This window comes from Leptopilina boulardi, unplaced genomic scaffold (genome assembly GCF_019393585.1).
Source record: "Leptopilina boulardi isolate dan_hultmark-lab unplaced genomic scaffold, ZJU_Lbou_2.1 LbouV2_193, whole genome shotgun sequence".
Classification (NCBI taxonomy): domain Eukaryota; kingdom Metazoa; phylum Arthropoda; class Insecta; order Hymenoptera; family Figitidae; genus Leptopilina; species Leptopilina boulardi.
In genome coordinates this window covers 404,526-415,951 of record NW_026137744.1, presented here as the reverse complement: position 1 = coordinate 415,951, position 11,426 = coordinate 404,526, and positions in this window count along the sequence as shown.

Genomic DNA, 11,426 nt, shown 5'->3' with positions numbered 1-11,426 from the left:
GGTTTGCCGATACAATCCCAAAGTTTTATGTTAAGTCATGTGTATATAAAAACAGTTAAAGTCATCGATGTACGCATAACCTCACTTTCTTGGTCTGAACAATTTTTTCCTTATGAATTTCATGCTTTCACAAGCAATTCTTATTATTTTCAATTATTCTTATGCTTTCCAAATTTTTTAGTAATATATTTAATATGGATTTTATTTTTTTAATTAGTATAATGTTTGAAATGTAGGTGTACATATATAAATAAGAAAATTAAATTCTGCCAGGAAGTGTTAGAAAAAAAAATGGTAGTACAAATAATACAGATTTAAAAGTATTTATAGTTATAGTAAAAAAAAATTCTGTATTTCAATGTGTTTTATGCGTAATGCATACTTCGTTTATAATGTGTTTAAAAGGTTCTAATAAAAAAATCACTGACAAAAATTTTAATTGTGTGAAATTTTCATTTTAATTGTTTTTTCTTTATAGATTAAACCTAATAATTAAAAAAAAATTAATAAATTGTCTTTAAAATACGTTTTTAAGTATTTCAAATATTTAATTATATAATAATTTTTACTTTTGAATAAAAATATGAAACATAAAATTTTAAAACAAAAAAATAATTTTATTAAATCAAAATAATTTTTTTTAATTAAAAAAAATAATTTTTAGAAAAAAGAAATATTTCTGTATATATTTAAAGCTATTTTACCTTAATTTAAATAATATATTTATTAAAACAAAAAATATAACTTCGATTCAAAGAAATTTCCACATTAAAACAAAAATACTTCCTCCATGAGGAAGCAATTTATTTCTTTAACTTAAAAAATTTTTTAAATGGAAAGAAATATTTCTTTGATTTAAATAAAAAAGATTTATTAAATTCAAAGAAATATTTTTTTGATTTAAATAAAAGATTTATTAAATCCAAAGAAATATTTCTTTGAGCCAACAAAAAATAGGCAAAGAAATAATTTCTTTAAATCAAAGAATCTTTTTTTTGACCCCATAACAATGCACATATTTATTTGATTCAAAGAAATGTTCTTTGAAACAAAGAAACTCTTCTCTGGGTGTGTTTAATGAAAATTCGAGTAAAAAAAAATTTTGACAAATAAAAATTTTGTAAAGTGAATTTTTGGTTATATAAAAATTCTGTAATATAGAAAATCGGTTTGATGAAAATTTTGCAAAATAATTAGTTGGAACAATTAAAAATTCGGCTCAAAAATTATAAATTCCATAAAATGAAAATTTTAACTAATGATTTTTAGGACATAATCATGCGTTCCAACTTATCTCTGTTACAGTTAAATCTTGCTTTTCGTATACAATAAATTACAAAAGTAGCAGTACTCGTCCATTACTTGCCCAATATTGGTACCAATATTGATAAAATGTTATCATCCCAAAGTTGCGCCAGTAGTAAAAATAATTGGTTGGGATTATATTGACCCATTCTGTACAAATATATAGTGTAATTTTAAATCAAATTTGAACGATTTTGCAATGCAATAGCAAAATACGCATTTGCAATTTATATGTAAACTAAGTTGCTTTGTCTCTCGTCAGCGAGAAAAAAAAAGGAAGCGTGATTCTTTTGCCATTTTATAGTTGCAAGGTTTCTCGTATTTTGGTTTTGTCTGGGACATAAATACATCGACGGCGCGCGAGAGACGATGCAAAACGTGAATGCCTTGCAAAAGAGGGAGGTTGAACCGAAACAGAGCAGAGAAGCGAAAGAGAGAGGAAGAGAAATCAAGAGAGAGGGTGTATGTGTGTGACCGAAAGAGGGGTTGACGCGAGTAAAATAAGGGAGGAATGGAGAAATAAGGAGGGAAACATAAAAAGAGTGAGAGGGAATGATCGGAGAGGGTTTTGCACACACATAGGGGATGTAGAGATTGTTGAGTATGCCAGTATGAGGGTGAGTGAGGAGGTGAGGCGAGAGACGAAACGAGGAAAGCTCTATCGATCTGTTAAGTCTGTAGGCCGTCTGCCTTGTGAACGCATAATACATTGAAACAACATACCGCACATATACTCACTTTATAACAATGTATACGTGAGCGACCAGGTTTGTCGTCCGTTCATTGGCTGAAAATAAACGGGGTTAGCTCGTGTTATTTTTTTTTCACTCTAAAACTATGAATAGCAGTGAAAATTGTATTAATTTTCAATCAGTCATTTTCAGCGACTGATGAATTAAAGTTTAGTTTTACAAAATTCAGATCAAAAAAAGTTTTCTGTGACAGGAAATTTTTAAAAATTAAGTCGTATATATTGTTTTTATCACAGCAAAATTTTTCGTTTTCATAAAAAAAAATGTAGCTGTGGTTACTAATTTTGATAGATCCGACAGCAAACATCAATTACAATTTCCGTTTTGATTATTTATTTATGTAATTTAATTTATTCATTAATAATAATAATAATAAATTAATTAATAATAAACAGAAATTTAAGTATTTGTTTAAACAAAGTGAGTAATTTTAAACTTAAAATCGTAAGATCCTTTTTATTCTCTTAAAAAATTATTTACAACATTATTGATAATAAAACACGGAGAAAAATGAATAAAGTAACTTTTACTACTTTAATAGTAAAACCGGAAGTAGTAAAATTTACTCCGTAAATAGTAAATTTTACATCTAAAATAGTAAAAATTACTCCGAAAATAGTAAAATTTACTTCTGAAATAGTAAAAATTATTTCGGAAATAGTAAATTTTACTATTTCTGAAGTAAAAATTGTCAGTAATACGCAGAAACTGCAGACACTTTTGGTTTTACTTTTAAAGTAGTAAAAATTACTTTATTAGTTTTTCAAATTTTCTCTGTGAATTTATTGATTATAATTGTATAAATATACACTGATTGAAAGTACACAAATTATTCCAATATATATATATATATATATATATATAATAGTACACGTAATTAATTTACTGAATGTAAATCGCGTTTAATGAAAATTTAGATTACATTTATTAAAGTAAAGCTAAATAATTAGTGAGTTTCAATAATTAATAAATAATAAAATGTATATAGAAAAAGAAAAATAATTAAACTTATAATTACTCCGTAAGTAAATTGAATCAATGGATAACTCGATGTTGTTAATTATTTAATATTTAATTTAATTATCTCTACAATAAATAACGAGAATTGATTTGTTTCATTCAAATTGATGTTCACAGAAAAACCCGTAAACTGAAATTAAGAATATATTCTTGGCGCCTATTGAAGAATATTTTATACTTAAATTCAGTATATATATATTAACTATAACTATTTTACTAATTTGTTGTAAAAGTAAATAAAGATTTTTAAAAAAATTGGCCCTGCGCTGATAAAAAAAAATTTGGTTAAAATTAATAGTGAAATAATTATTATTACACGGAAAAAAAGGAATTGCTTACATATATGCTAACTGATGTTTGCTATCGGATCTATCAAAATTAATTACCACAACTAAATTTTTGACTATAACAACGAAAAAGTTTGCTGTAATAAATATTATAAGTGTTAATTTTTTAAAATTTACTGTCGCAGTAAACTTTTTTGACTCCACAGCAAATTTGTTCGCTGTTCCTATATTAACTAATGTAATTTGATGTGACAGTAAATAGTTCGCTGCCACAGCAAATTTTTTCTTTGCGTGTAGAATTTAATTTTTGGTGAGAGAGAAGCTTGTTTTTTGGAAAAAAAATAGAGTGAATATACGACGTTATATCTATACTGCGTCATAAGGAAACGGTGATTCTGTGGGGTGACCCAAGAGAGAGAGAGAGAGAGAGTCGAGAAGGCGCAAATGATGCAGAGCAACAGAGGGAAACAGGAGCAACAAAAAGCTTCAAGGCTGGCGACACACTGGCACCGCGCGGTGCAGCAGCCGAAATTTAGTCTGGAATACGGTTACTTGGTAACCCGGTGTCTGTCGACAACTGATATACCATCAGATATTGATCGGCGTTGCAAGCTGGGCCACAGCTGGCCGGGATTTCCAAACTCGGTTTACTTTCGCATATTATAGTTCACGTTTACTCTCTCTCTTTCTCTCTCTTCCTCTAATTTCTGCGTTAATATTATACAATATATATATATATATATATATTTGGAAACAATGTTTGTTAATCAATTTGATATTGAATCAGTATTTTTAATGAAATGAAGGGAGATGTATGTATCTTTCATAAAATTCATTTTGCGAATTTCCGTGGATCAAATTTTACAATAATAATAACGATTATGATAATTATTATTATTTTATTATATCAGATTATATATTATACACTAAAAAAAATATTAATTAGAAAAATAAACTAAATCTCATTTAGAGCACTTTTTGATAAGATCATTACACTGAAAGACTTTTCGTTTGAAAAATTAATATGATTTGTTTGAAAATGTGGATAATTCTGTTTTTATGCGTTTTAGTCGTATGAATGTATCAGAGTTTAAACCAAATCATACCGAAAATTAGTATGGTCATATTAACTTTCAGTATTATTTGGTTAAAAATTGTTACATTTTATACGACTAAATCGCATAAAAACAGAATTATCCTCATTTTCAAACAAATCATATTAATTTTTCAAACGAAAAGTCTTTCAGTGTATCCTCCAATCTATAATAGACCAAAGTGGACAACATTTTTTTTTTTTTAAAAAAAAAGTCGTACCTTTCACACCGAAAAAGTAAAATTTATTTTTTTGAGTTTAATTTTTTTTTGGTCAAAAAATTTTTTTTTCAAAAATGCATATTATCAATTGAAATAGCATCAAAAAAGCATTCGAAACTAATTTTAATAAACTTTTTTTACTTTTATTTTTATAAGAGAAAAAAAATAATTATAAGAAAAAAGACACATTTTTTACCATTTGATCACTTTACATGAAATCGCCCATATATATATTATTTTTTTTTACTGAAAAGAAATTATTTTATATATTTTCAGTCGATGCCCTGTTATAACAATCTGAAGGACAGGAAAAATGATAATAGGAGGATGAAAAAAAGCGGTACCTGCATATTGACCTATATTATTTCAGCAATCGGTGAGTTTTTTTTATTCATTTTTTCCTTATTTAAAATAAGTTTCTTATTCGATTTCATTCGATTATTATAAAATTAATTAATTCAAGTATAAATTAAAAAATAATTTGTTATGTAGGATCATTTTTACTTTTTTTGTTAAGTATAATTAAATTAATTATACTTAATTAATATTTATTAATAATGTAATTATTTATTTACGCGCGCCAACCCCCATTATTTCCCACTTTAATGATTAATTTTTTAAAGACTTGCAAGTATTAAAATTATTAAAATTTTATCTAAATTTTGAGGTTATGTTCGTTTCTTGGTTAGGGGAATTTAAAGTTATGTTTGTCGGACATAACTTCAAACCCAATGGTCCCTTGACCTACGTCCTTGAATTTTGAGGTTATGTTTCAACTAAGGCCTTGCATCTTGGAAACCTAAGCCCTAGAAGTTTGAGGTTATGTTTGATATCTGACCGTGAGTCCTAGAACCCTATGACCTTGAATTTTAAGGTTATGTTTGATCCATGACCTTGAATCCTGGAGATCTAGGACTTTGAATTTTGAGGTTATGTTCCTACCTATATTATACTAATATATAGGTCGTTTCCACGTCAATTCGCCTGTGGGTTTGAGGTTTAAATCAAAACTGAAATACTAATATAGGTATATATATATATATATAGATATGGGTCATTCCATGTGAAGAGTTTCATATTAGCTAAAAATAAAGAATTAATTAATACTGTAAAATTCTTTCGCGAAAGTAAATTAAAAATATTAATTAAAAGTTAAAATATTCAATCTTTAATGAAAACATTATTTACTATTTTTCTTACATTCTTATGAGAGAATTTGTTGCTCTTCTATACATGTACATTGTTATGTAGCTATGTGTAAGGAGGTCAGTCGCGTCTGAATACCTAGAGTTCGCGCGCTCTCTATTGCAAGCGAATACACAGACATGTCAACTTTAAGACTTTTTTTTGGATTAGTGTGCATAAGCACAGCTTTATGTAAAGCTTCTGGTCGATACCAATTGGCCGCCCTTACTGGCTTCGAAGCCAGTTCAGCTTTTCCAGGCCTTATACTTTCACTGCGTCGCAATAAAGCTTCCACCGAGAAAACGGGAGTTAAAAAAAAAAAAAAAAAAAAAAAATACACACTCTGTATCACCGAAAAAAAATTATTAATAATTTACCTTTTTTATACCGAATTAACCAATAAGTTTTTTCAAAAGTCGTCCACTATTTTGGATCCGCCATTTTTAATTATGAAAATCTAATATCAGATTCGTAATAATTGTTTAAAATGAAAATTTTAACTACAATTAATTTTTATGAGAAATTCATTCACCCCATTTTATTATACATGTTATTATTATTTTCCAATAAGTCTTTTTTTCAAAAGTTTGATGCAACCTGATAAAACGGAAGGAATACTTACATTCGCAATATCTATATGTATAGATTGCCTCATCAGAAACTGATCAATTTCATAATAATTGAAATAAGAGTAATTTGTGTAAATTCTGAACAGGAAAGTAATAAGTAATCATATCCCTCGTTGTTTAAGTGCTCTCTATATCGCAATTGTAATAGTCATATATATATATATATATATATATATATATATATATATATATAGGGGAAACTTGTTTTAAAATCGATGGGTGCACGCGGGGAAAATGTTTCAAGTATATAATTATTATCAGACGCTTGTTAATATACAAGATTGTAATAAATTTCCACATTTTTTTTTTACTGCTCTTATTAGTTCATTATAATGAGATTCGGGACAAATGATGAGAGTTCTTTGCAATTTATATTTCTAAGAAAGAAGTCTCATGATTTACAGTCATTATGTGATCATTACGTGCACAACTCATCATCGTTGTATCTCTCTTTGCCTTTGCGGTGATGATGGTATATTGATCACACACTTTCATCAATAAATTTCATATTAAACTCACATTATAAATTTTACAATATAAAATTTATAACTTGTAAGAAACTTATAAAGCGCGCGCATATCCAATGAATAAAATAGGAAAAATATAAAGTAGTCCATATATATATGAGGCAAAATTCCTGAAATGTCCGAACAAAAAATTAAAAGTTCTCGAATTTAATCCATACTTTTCTAAAATGTTGTTATTGTTGGTGAAAGTCTAAAAATCAATTATTATTGAATTTAATAAAATAGTTTTTGAATTACAACGTTTTTAATTTTTGACTTTTGAAAAAAAAAATTTTTTTCAATGTACAATATTTATAAGTAGAATGCATAAAAGTTAACATATATATAATGATTTTTAAAGCTTTTTTGACAAGCTACACGCTGTTTTTAAAATTTTTTTTTTTTAAATAACATTTGACCTTGAAATTCAAGGTCAAAATGTTAATTTACGTTTATCTCAAAATCGGATTTTTTAAAATTATTTTTAACTATCTCAATGGAAAGCTTGACTAATTTCCTGCAAAACATGTAATTTTCAGAGTGGGATCTTTTAAAGTTTTTGAGTTATTAATTAACTAATTAATTAATGTTTATAACAAATGAAATATTTTACAAACGAATAAAGTTACCGTAATTCTGAAGTTAGTAATTGAAAGTTAACGTAATTCCGCATCCAACGAGCCCTATATGAAGTATTTTGGATAAGTAGATTGTTAATAAACAATTAGTTAACATTGCAATTGTTTATTAACAATCTACTTATCCAAAATACTTCATATAGGGCTCGTTGGATGCGGAATTAGCTTAACTTTCAATTGGTAAGTTCAGAATTACCATAACTTTATTTGTTTGAAAAATATTTTATTTTTTACTAACAACAAGCATCCAAAAGCCCTATATGAAGTATTTTTGTTCAATTTTAGTTAAATAACAATAAAAAATGAAATATCCTACAAACAAATAAAGTTATCGTAAATCTAAACTAACCAATTGAAAGTTAAGCTAATTCCGCATCCAACGAGCCCTATATGAAGTATTTTGGATAAGTAGATTGTTAATAAACAATTGCAATGTTAACTAATTGTTTATTAACAATCTACTTATCCAAAATACTTCATATAGGGCTCGTTGGATGCGGAATTACGTTAACTTTCAATTACTAACTTCAGAATTACTGTAACTTTATTCGTTTGTAAAATATTTCATTTGTTATAAACATTAATTAATTAATTAATTAATAACTCAAAAACTTTAAAAGATCCCACTCTGAAAATTACATGTTTTGTAGGAAATTAGTCAAGCTTTCCATTGAGATAGTTAAAAATAATTTTAAAAAATCCGATTTTGAGATAATCGTAAATTAACATTTTGACCTTGAATTTCAAGGTCAAATGTTATTTAAAAAAAAAAAATTTTATTAACAGCGTGTAGCTCGTCAAAAAAGCTTTAAAAATCATTATATATATGTTAACTTTTATGCATTCTACTTATAAATATTGTACATTGAAAAAAATTTTTTTTTTCAAAAGTCAAAAATTAAAAACGTTGTAATTCAAAAACTATTTTATTAAATTCAATAATAATTGATTTTTAGACTTTCACCAACAATAACAACATTTTAGAAAAGTATGGATTAAATTCGAGAACTTTTAATTTTTTGTTCGGACATTTCAGAAATTTTGCCTCATATATATATACCCAGATAACACACATACTAGTACGGTAGTAGTATAATACTAGTACGGCGTACTAGGCGTACTGGTACTGTACTAGCCATGTACCTTCGCACGGTACCAGGTACTGTACTAGTACGGCGTACCGGTATGCAATATCGGTAGAATACAAGTACTATACGAGTACGACGTACTGAAAACTTTTGTGACTTAGTATAACGTACTGTTATTGTACTGGTACAATACTAGTATGATGTACAATATAAAATATTATATACCCTCCCCTTTCTCATCCCACAATAGTATTTTAATTATTTTAATTTATTATTAAAAGAAAATCCGTGGGAGACCTGAAATAATAATAATTCATTTTTAGTTATTTATTTTTATTCAATAATTTTTTTTATTTATATGATATATGTCTTTGCATATATTATATAAAATATATGTAACTTGTATTCTCACTTATCTTAAAATATCCGGTGTTTTACATTATTTTAATTACTTAACTTTATCAAATATTAATTAATTATTTATTTACATTTAAACATTATTTCAAAAGAATTTTAAACTTTATGTTTAAAATTGCTGTGATGTTAAGAAAAACATATTATCACATCCTAACCTATAAATATGTTATATGCATAAGAAAAACTATAACGAAATAACACACAATTGAATTTAAAAATATATCAATATGATCAAGACCGAATTTATGAATTTATCTCAATATAAATGTATAAAAAAGATTATAAAAGAAAAGATTTTGATGTTCTTCAATGAAATAACACCATGGCACAAAGCGGCATGTCAAAGTAAAAGAATATAAATCTTATAAAGATCGATAATTTAATATAAATTTAATCTCGGATATTCAAGATAAGTACAGAAGCACAAGTTACATACGTTAAAACTCTTTTGCTGCATCATAAACCACTTTTTTCACCAACATTTATTGCACCGTTTTCAGTGACGCGTTCATATTTGACAATATTTGACAACTGTTAAGAAAGTGGGGTTAGGTTGGCATTACCATCAAAGAGTCGCAGTACGACGTACCAGTATTATACTTGTATCGTACGAGTATGTTGTGCTTCTTATTTCAGAAGTACGATGTACTGGTATTGTACTAGTATTATACTTTTATCGGGTACTCACATTTTATAATTCTAACAGTACGACATACTTTTATTGTACTAGTACCGTACTGGTACGTCATATATAATTATTTTGTACTGGTATAAAACTAGTATAATACTGGTACTTCGTACTCGTAAATAACGATTAGTACGCTTGGTTATCTGGGTATATATATTGGAAAATGTAATAAATTTTACATATTGATAATTAAATATAATATTTCTATATGTAATTATTGTGCATTGTAAAGGAAAATTTTAGATAACTTATAGACTTATACTGACTTACACTGGTGAATACAATTTCTATTTATATATTCTATACACCATATATATTTATACCTGTCGGTATAAAGGTTGTATGAGGTTACCATCGGTTACAAACACAACAAATTACTACATGATGACCTTTTACATATTCTGGATAATCTTCAAGTAGTACATGATAAATAATTCGAAAAATGAAAAGTATTAATTTTACTTTAATTACATAATAATTATATATAATATACAGTCATATTGAGAAAATCGAATAACTGATTTTCTATTATTTTTATGTAAGTGGAAGTAATTTTTTTTTTTATTAATATGTTTACTTTATATAAATAATAAATTATAAAAATACATAACTGATACTCAATACTTATTTCTTTGCACGTTAATAAGCTTACAAAAGTAAAAATTTCCTAATATAAATAGATAAAAAAGATTTCTATAATTTTTTTTTAACAGTCAAATTGCTGTTTATCTTTTTATAACCAGCCGACCGAGACGAGCTAATTAATATTTAAACAAAAAAATCTTTTTTAATTTGTTAGTCATAAATAAAATATATTAAAAAATAAAAAGAATAATTTTACAGCTTTTCTTTGATTTTCATTGGAAGTTTAGAACCATCCCTTCACAACCATATGGCCAAGATAAGATGAAATAGTAGATCCAAATTTTTTTTATTTTTTCAACATTTTTAATTATTTATATTTATAAATAAAATTTAGTCTTCTGTTATTAAAAAACACATTAACTGAAAGCGAATATGAATAATTTAAATTTTCTTTAAAATATTTATTTAGCATAAAATGTTGTAATCCATCCCTTCTCAGCCATATGGCCGAGATAAGATGAAGTATTAGGTTCAAATTTTTTTTTATTTTTTCAACAATTTTAATTATTTATAGTTATAAATAAAATTTAGTCTTCTGTTATTAAAAAACACATTAACTGAAAGGTAATATGAATAATTTAAATTTTCTCTAAATTTATTTATTAAACATACAATATTGTCATCTATCCCTTCTCAGCCATATGGCCGAGATAAGTTGAAATATTAGCTTCAAATTTTTTTTTATTTTTTCAACAATTTTAATTATTTATAGTTATAAATAAAATTTAGTCTTCTGTTATTAAAAAACCCATAACTGAAAGGTAATATGAATAATTTAAATTTTCTCTAAATTTATTTATTAAACATACAATATTGTAATCCATCCCTTCTCAGCCATATGGCCGAGATAAGATGAAATATTAGCTTCAAATTTTTTTTTTTTTCAACATTTTTAATTATTTATATTTATAAATAAAATTTAGTCTTCTGTTATTAAAAAACACATTAACTG